General features: G+C 43.0%; 1 long non-coding RNA gene across 2 annotated transcripts; it reads right to left on the bottom strand.

Annotated features, from left to right (window-relative positions):
* Positions 1–3,773: 3,773 nt before the first annotated feature.
* On the bottom strand, positions 3,774–6,049 carry LOC137074094 (uncharacterized). 2 transcript variants are annotated; one of them, XR_010904910.1, is made up of 5 exons: positions 5,917–6,049; positions 5,495–5,639; positions 5,220–5,272; positions 5,053–5,106; positions 3,774–4,278 (listed from the first exon to the last, which is right to left on the bottom strand). It is a non-coding gene; the product is annotated as an uncharacterized lncRNA (long non-coding RNA). The 2 variants fall into 2 exon arrangements; XR_010904909.1 differs by having other exon boundaries at positions 5,495–6,040.
* Positions 6,050–9,338: the final 3,289 nt, after the last annotated feature.

The following is a 9,338-nucleotide window of genomic DNA, read 5'->3' as shown; positions in this document are numbered from 1 at the left end:
GTGGAGGGGAGGTTGAATGAAATTTGACACCCTATTTGACAAAATCGGCCGTTTTGTTCAGTGACGCATCTTATCGAGTAAACTCGACCATGGCGCCAAGAGGGTTAAGACTAGGCAATTTCCTAGGCAGATATTGACTTGGAATCACTCAACACATTGCAATTGCTCAACAGCCAGAGGATGTGAGGATGAGAGCCGTGATATCTCTGCGCCCAAGAAGCAGTGTTTCGTCTATGCTTCCCCATAATATAGTCCCAAGTCAATATCTGCCTAGGAAATTTCCTAATCTTAATCTGCATCGCCATTTGTACTCGTTGTGATACGCAGGTCACAAGAAGTAATTACGTGGGTGTTTTTTTTGGATAACTTTTACTCTGGACATGCTAGCTGGCAACAAAGGATTGCATTCATTATGCTAAGCAAAGCTAGCGGCGACCCTGCCAAACTAAAATGATGCGCTGCACTGAGACAAAAATGCATTTGCCCACATGTATTTCCTAAATGTAGGAAATAAATTGAATAAGCCCTATTTCTAAAAACGGTGGAGAGTTCCTTTAAGTCTTTCCTGCCAGGCATTTCACAACTATGCTAGTCAGAGTCAAGTGTACATCACAGATTGCATGTTGATTATGTGAAAATTCCTTCTCAGAACACAGCTTCTACAATTTACACACTTTTATAAGGTGATGGCCTTTGGGAATCAAAATCAGTTCATAAGCAAGTCATCACCATAAGCCTCACAGAAATCTGTGCTTTACCTAAAAACACATTCCAAGGTGTTGCAAGAGGTGTTTCTTAAGGATTTATTGACTAATGGGAAGCAAATATTTCTGGATGCCAGCAAATACATCTAAATAAAATATACAAAGACGTTTGACACAGTTTAGTTTGTTTACAGAGTTTACAGTAAATCATATTTTAGTTTTACAATAAATTCCTGTCTTCAGTCCATCTGCCTGGTTCCCGATCTCTCTTTTCCATCTCCATCGTCACCTGTAAGGAATACTTCAGCAGCTAAGTCACCATTTACATTCATCAAGTCACCATCCATTTCCCATCGCCTGGTTCCCGCTGTTCACCCACAATCTGCCTTTAATAAATGTTTTTTATCACTTACCTGTCTGTTCCCTTCTGTGTTTTGACAGAAGACAAGACTTTACAATGCAGGGTCTGGCTGAACTCAGCACAGAATGTCCTCCAGATCCCATTACAGAACCTGTGCATGCAGTTTGTCATCACCTTACCACTTCATGATTTCTCTGCTGTCAGGACGAGCTCTCCAAGCCGACGGTCTGGTCACAACCTTGTTAACTACCTTTACCAACCACTTCAAGGAATTCTTCTGCCAAACCGCCTCAGTATTATCCATCCATGATCAACTGTTCAACCTGCTTCAAGGTAATACATGTACCAGCTACATCTGCCAAGTTCTCCAAAGATTTAATCTCTAGAGGAAATGCTGCCCACAGGAATTAACTATTTACAACATTCTCTGCAAACTGCTGGGTTGTGGTTTTGTATGTCACTTTTCCCCCACCATCACACTCCATGTCAGCTGCCTGAATGAGGAGATCTCGTTCATGGTGCTGGAAGGTTCCACCCTTGACATCATCCTGGGATACCCCTGGATGACTCAACATGAACCCACCTTCAACTGGAACTCTGGAGAAATTCTACAATGGAGTGATTTCTGCTTCAAGGAATGTCTGTTATCAGTTACCAAACCAATGAGGCACAGGGACTGCCAAAATCACACCATCTCTTCCGCCATTCTTCAGTTGAACTTCACCTCAATAGAAAGCCCTGAAAATGAGAGTAAAACTGAAATTCCTCCAGAGTACAGAGCATTCCAGAAAGTGTTTAGTAAATGGCTGGCGACACATCTTCCACTTCATTGGCCATGGGAAGGCCATGAAGTTGTATATTCAGGAGACTCTCATCCATTGTTTCATCCATCGACATCCCCTGTCGCATCTAGCTTCTTCTTCATGGCCAAAAAGAACGGAGGCTTTCATCAATGTATCGATTGCCGAGCCTTTAATTCCCAGACAGTCAAGTATAGTTATCCTCTTCCTCTGGTCCCTGCTATGTTGGAACATTGGTTTCTAGGAAGAGTGTTTAGATGAGTCTCGAGGAGGATCGCTCTCTTACCTGGGTGCTGGTGGGATGGCCTAAGTCAGCGAGTGGCCACTACAACATACACTTGTTCCTGTGTTGGTTGGCTGGGCCTCCTTTTCTACAGATGGGAGTGTCCCTAGAACAGGTGTCCAGGCATGCTGTGGTCTTCACAGACGCCTCATCCACGAGCTGGGGGCCACGTACAACGGATATGCAGTTTGGGTCTGTGGACGGGGCCTCAACTGTATTGGAACCTCAAACGGGGTTGTCCTGTTGCCTATTCTCCGATCTAGTTTATTTTCTGGTGCACCAGAAAAGGACTACTTTTGTTAATAAGTCTTGGTGACCTGAGGATTACAGTGGGGCTTCCCCGCCAGGTATATCTCCATGGGCCCCCACTCCTCTATTGCATCGCAAGCATACTGGGACTGTGTTTGTGGGTGGTTCATGTTCTTTTATGAGAACATGACCACATCGATGTGCTGTTAATCTTGCTTTTTTAATGGGGTCTTGAGCATTCAGTGTTGTGTGCTGTTCTGACGGCCACGCTCACTGTCTCACATGCCTGCTGGTAGCTTACAGATGGGATTGCTGGTCCTTGAAAAAAAAGGTCACCTAGCATTTAATTTGGGGCTCTGGGAGAGGACACAATGTCAATTGCTGTATTGGAGAGAGGGGAAATATGGAACACCAAAAGGGCCATAACATGTATAACTGTTTTCCCTCTCTCACTACCATCTGTCCTGCATGCACGAAGGTAGTCCCAAACCAGGGGTTATGCAGGAACGGTGTTGGACCATGCTCTCTGGGTTATGAAAGTCACTATACGCTCCCTGGGTCAGGCGATATCCACACTAGTGGTCCATGAATGTCACATGGGGCTAAACCTAGCAGATATGCATGAGCCTGATAAAGCTGTTCGCACCCCTCCCTCCCCCAGAGCAGAACTGGGAAAAAAATATTTTGGTTTGGTTTCGGTCCTGCATTCGGTCCTGCATTTGGTCCCATACTCTCAGTAGAAGAGCAGTTTCCTCCCTCCCTGGGCTCCAAAAATGTCAGGTCAGCATTGTGCGATTCCCCCGGGCGTTGCCACTCCTTTCCTCCCCTCTTCTCGCCAGGGGGCAGCAAAGTGGGAGGGAAAAGATGGGCTGCTTCCAGGGCTCCCGAGTTGGGTCTGAGTGTCTCATCTCCCGAGACAGGTCTAACTGCAGAACCGCAGAACCCATATACGTCACTCACAACAGTCTGAGGGCGACAACAGCGCCACGCCACAGTCTCATGCCGGAAGTGGGCGGAGCTGATTTATCTTCGCATACATTGCTCTATTTGGAGCGTTTCAAGCCCAAAGTTTAAACGATGTTAATAATGTCAAGTATTTAATTAATAAGTTCTAATTGAAGATAGATAGAGAGATGATAGATAGGCTAGAGAGATATACTCACTCATAGTTAAATCATATAAATATGTTTTAAAATAAACAATACTGGATATTAATACAAAATAAAATAATTTACGTTAAAAAATGTATTTATAAAAAAAACATTGTAACGTTTTTAAAGTAAAAAGTTGCTATTATTTTTATTTATATTATGTCTTAAATATTATATTAGATAAACTGAACACAAATCTTAACACACAAAAAATGAAAACAAAGATTGAGCATTTGAACATTTATTTTTATGACACAATATATTTGTTTTTTACTCAAGCATCTCAGAATAAACCTTTTATTCATAGTAGATAATATATATTACACAATTCTACACTGTTATGCATGATTCAGATTAATCAAACCCCAAAACACACAGAAATTGTTTAATTTTATAAAATGTTCCTTAAAAATCCCCTTAAGTAGCAAAGGCGTCATATACTAGCTTGGGTTTGCTTTAAAAAAAATACACAATCAGACCAAGGGGAATAAATTGAACTAAGTTGAAAGTTATTGCACAGCAGGTACATGACAAATTAAATCTAAAATAAAAGTGACCTCTATAAACATTGACAACTGTCTCTTTGGCCAGTTGTCGGTCAACCATTCAGCCTGTGAAAGTTGAAGGGCTTTTTCCTAGTCTTCCACTTTCACATTTCAGAAATCAGGGCTCTTCCACTAAACTGTTGAAAACAGTTGGTTGTTCCAGAGTCTTCTGTGATCCGTGGCTCCTTCATGAGACAAGGGTACAAACAAATAGGATGAAATGTTGGAAGTGTTTTAACAATATCGTGTGTTGAAGTCAGGATGTAGCATGTATAATAAAGTTGTGAAATTCAGTTTCTCATGTCTAAATTTCTGACATAAATGATACCCTGTCACAATCAAATGAATTAACCATTTTCAGTTCAAAATGTATACAGAAACAAAGGCAAGCCCTTCATAGGGCTTCTCACACTGAGCTTATCGTCATTCTAAACACACTTTTAACCTCGGGTAAAGTAACATTTCACACTTTTATATTTACGTGCTTTGGACAGTCACTGAAACACTGTGCACTCTATATAAATAATAAAGTCAGCATTGAAGAGGAAAAACATCAAATGCAAACAGAAAACGCAATTGCAGCGAAGAAGAGACCATTTAAATTATTGTATAGTCTGAAATGTCCATTCAGGAAAAACTTGTAATACAAGGACATGCAAAGCTTGAGCATTTATGAAAACATATTGTGTGCAGTGCAGTGTCTGTCAGTGACCCTGATAATGCACATATGTTATGCCATGGTTTATTAAAGTACAGTGTGGAACGGCAGTGTATGAATACCCAGGATTAATTGTTCATCTCAGGTAAATGATGATCAGTGTGAAACATGAAGCAAGATAACCCAAGATTCTGTATATCCGGAGTTTACTATTTCAAGTGTGAAAAGCCCTCATGTTTTTTATCCTAATGAAGGGAAGCTTGTATTTAAAAAAAAATTACCTTTTCCTTCTTTTTCTTACCATTGACATGAAGATCCTACTGTCAATAGAGCCATCCAACTGTTGTGGAACAGTCTAAAACAATTGAACATTATAGAATAGAAGAACATTCCTGGAAAATCTGACATATAACAACACACTATCTGTATAAGTAGCTTATGTCTTTATTAGAGCCTTTTAAAACTAACCTTGTTTTTGATCAGCTTCCATTATCCTGGGTGACATTCTGATTGTCAATTTACTGCAACAAAATCAAACAGATATATATAATGCTTGGTTGTGTACTTAATTTAATTTTAATGGGACACATTCAAACACATGAAATAGTGTTTGCATTTTGTTAGCTTAAGCACGATATATATATATACACTTGAAACTTTATAACCAACTAATTCAAAAGGGACAACAAATAAATACTATTTCTTGCTACTGTGTATAAACAAATAACTCAAAACCTTCATACCTCCATGGACAGCTGCTTTTTGAAGTGAATATGAAGGTGTACTGTGCTATCTGGTCAGTTTAAAACACTGGGCAGTAGAAACTGTTGCAGAATGTCTTGCATTGATGTACATGAAGTAAAGCTGGTCCTCTCCAAATCGTAATGCCTCAATAAATTAGTGGGAAAAACACATAAAACACTGGTCAGTATCAGATAAAAGCAAATAAAAAATACGGCGCCAACAACCAAAAATAAAATCACAAACAATTATGTTACTTAAACCAAGACCATATCAACAGACGCGATAGACATCGTAAAGCAGAGCACATTAGAAAAAAATAGAGCCACGTTCTGTATAAAGTGTTAATACAACAACGATGGATCAAATACACAACACAAATAAACTTGATAGATTAAAACCACAACACAAAACAGCTGTTTACCGTGTTCTCTTCTTCCGCCGTGCCGATTGTTTAGTTTTCGTGAACTCCGCCCACTTCCGGCATGAGACTGTGGCATGGCGCTGTTGTCCTCAGAGCGTTGTGAGTGACGTATATGGGTTCTGCGGTTCTGCAGTTGGTTATTATTGCATCTCCCTGCCTCTGGGCAGCGGACAGCAGAGTGGGCACCGACGATGCCACCAGGCCTTCTCACTCACACTCTGCCCAAACCAGGAATGCTCAGGCAACACTCTGGGCCACCTCAGTCAGGCCAGAGCACTCTGCTTAGTTGCCTCACCCCCGGGTACGTCTGTGGTGTTGTTGGTCCCGCTTGTTTGGTCTCTGGGGGCCTGGTATGGATAAGCCATCTCGCTGGCTCATCCATACCATCAGACTCAGCTACGCAATTCAGTTTGCTCGCCTCACAAGTTCAGGGACATCCTCTTCGTCACCGTGCGGAGCAGTGATGCCCATTTCTTATTGTCAGAGATGGATGTCCTGCTTGCGAAGGACGCGGTCAAGCCGGGTCCTCCAGCTGATATGAAGTCGGGGTTCTACAGCCCTACTTCACTGTATCAACGTCCCATTCAAAATGTTAATGCAGAAAAGCATTTTCAGATATGCATCCGTCCCCGAGATTGTTTCACAGCAATTGACCCAAAGGACACGTAATTTCATGTCTCCATTCTCCCTTGGCACAGATGCTTTGTGTTCAGGGGGAGGGCATATCAGTACAAAGTCCTGCCCTTCAGACTGTTGCCCCGCGTCTTAATGAAAGTCATGGAGACAGCCATTGTTCGGCTCAGAGAATGCAATGCTCGAATTCTCTCGATGACTGGCTTATTTTGGCTCAGTCGCGGAATCGGTTGTGGAAACACAGGGACCTGGTGCTCCGTCACCTCAGCCTGTTGGGCCTTTGGGTCAACCGAGAGAAAAAAACTCTGTCTCACGCAGAGGATCTCTTATCTCTGTGTGGAGCTGGTTTCACAACTCCTGAGATGGGCATGGCAGAGTAGCAAGTACCGGCTATCAGTTACTCCTAACTGACGCCAAACCTTCAACCAGTGGGCGGATCCTCCATTCCTATGGACAGGAGTGTCTCTAGAACAGGTGTCCAGGCATGCTGTGTTCTTCACAGATGCCTCATCTACGGGCTGGAGACCACGTACAATGGGCACACAGTTTGGGTCTGTGGACGGGGCCCCAACTGCATTGGAATATCAATTGATATCAATAGAGTTACTGGCAGTACGTCTCATCCTGGGTCGCATCTTACTGAAAGGCTGAATACGTTAAAGCCTACCTAATCACTGTAGCCTGACGGATGAACAAATAAAATTAAAACCTTATGAATAAATACGATATCTTGTAAGATACTGCATGATCCAAATATAGTATTATTTGATACATTTTTAAATTTTTCAATACATTTTGGGCATGAAATCCACACTGAAACCACCCTTCTGATGGGATCAGTTTAATCTAGATTTTTTTGAAAAAAGTTCTGAAAAACCCAAACTAAAGGTTTGATCCGGATCAAAACCAAGATTGGATTATGTGATCTAATCCGATTATGTAATCTGGTTTTTCTTTTGAAAAACACATTTTCAAGATTTGATCCAATCTATTATCCAAAATCCTAGTGGATTACTTTTGGCCCAGGTTCCTCGGAGGTGCAAGAAGACTGAATCAACCTTGTTCAACCTCATTACCCTCTTGGGATTTAGCCCTGGTGTCTTCCCTTTGAGTCTTTGCAGTCTGCAGAGTTAAACATCCTGTCTGTGAAGAAAGTGCTCCTGACTGCATTGACCTAAATCAAGAGGGTAGGGGACCTGCACACACTTTCGGTCATGAATTGGCCGAATTCAGCCTAGAATTCAGGCCAGCCAACTCTCACGTTGTCCTGAGACCCAGGCCTGGATATGTGCCCATGGTTCCCAACACTCCCTCCTGGGACGAGATGGTGAACCTGCAAGCTCTGTCTTCGGAGGAGGCAGACCCAGCCCTAGCATTGTTGTGTCCTGTTCGCGCTCTTTGCGCTTACGTCTACTGAACTCAGAGCTTTACAACCTCAGATCAGCTCTTCGTCTTTTATGAAAGCCAGCAGAAGGGAAAGGCTGTCTCCAAGCAGAGGTTAGCCCACTGGGTAGTGGATTCTATTGTCTTGGCTCATCAGTTCCAAGCCTGTTCTGGTTGCGAGCGCACTCCACAAGGAGTGTAGCTTTCTCCTGGGCGCTGGATCAAGGCGACTCACTGACAGACATATGTAGAGCACGTTTGCTAAATTTTATATCCTCCGTGTTGAGCCGTTATCTTCCCGCATCCTCACCCCCAGTGTTTAGTAGGGCTAAGTGCCCATTCTAGTGTCGGCCTGCAACCCCACTCCCTCCCTCTGGTCCAGATACTTGCATCTATTCTTCTCCAGTTGTGTTCCCCGGAAAAGGCTAACCCTGTGAGTTCCTATAGTGTCAGACATTGCGGCCGTATGACACCCGGCCTGCACCCGTATGCTTGTGGAGTGTGTGTGTGTAGGCTGGGTTTCATATGTAGCGGGTTCCATCATGGCAACCCCATATGTGTATTCTCCACTGTACCAGCTATCCTTCTCGGCTAGCCCCATGTCTTTCCCTTGACAGAGATCGCTCTGTCTGTGTTCTTTCCCCCCTGGGACCAGATTGGATCTAGCCCAGAGACTGCCATAGGTAGTACAACCTGCTAGGTTAGTCCTTATGTGTATTCAACACCAGGACGTGGCTCCACAGCGTAACATCTCCCTGATACAGGCTCATTTTCCCAGTGTTATCCAGTAGTCATACTGAGTGGGTCTTGCAGAACAGCAGTGACTGACCTTCCCTGTTAACATAGGAGTGCTCCAGCAAGCTTAGGCAAGGTGCTGGAAGGGCCAGCATCCCTGGCATGTTGGTAGGGATCCTAATTCGTCGGTCAGTTCCGATGTACGTCGAACGTGACTGACTGAAAGAGAACGTCTCGGTTACGTATATGACCCTTGTTCCCAGAAGGAGGGAATGGAGACTTACATCCCGTCGCCAGCTGCTGTGTAGCTGAAGGCCAAGTCACAAGTCTCGGCTCCTCAGTTGAAAAGCAATGATGCGGTATTCCACTTCCATATTTATACCCGCACAATGAGTTATTTGAATGAGTCAGAAGTATTAATATTATCTTAAAGGAAATTTCTCCTTTTTTAATACTGAGAAGAAAAACAATGATAGAAATGCAACTGAAATTTCAAGGAGGGTCAGAAAGTATACATGCAAATAATTAAATGAATGATTTTTCTGTAAACTGTCATTCTGGTATAGTGTTGTACAGTTGGGCAACCCTGAATCTTGAGAAGCAGTGCCGGAAATTGTTTGTTCATGATTTACTTGTTCTCATAGAAACATTCATCATGGCTCAAATGCTTT

Source organism: Pseudorasbora parva, chromosome 4 (genome assembly GCF_024679245.1).
Source record: "Pseudorasbora parva isolate DD20220531a chromosome 4, ASM2467924v1, whole genome shotgun sequence".
NCBI classification, from domain to species: domain Eukaryota; kingdom Metazoa; phylum Chordata; class Actinopteri; order Cypriniformes; family Gobionidae; genus Pseudorasbora; species Pseudorasbora parva.
Note: the sequence above shows the minus strand (reverse complement) of the source record. Positions and strands in the feature narration are given on the sequence as shown.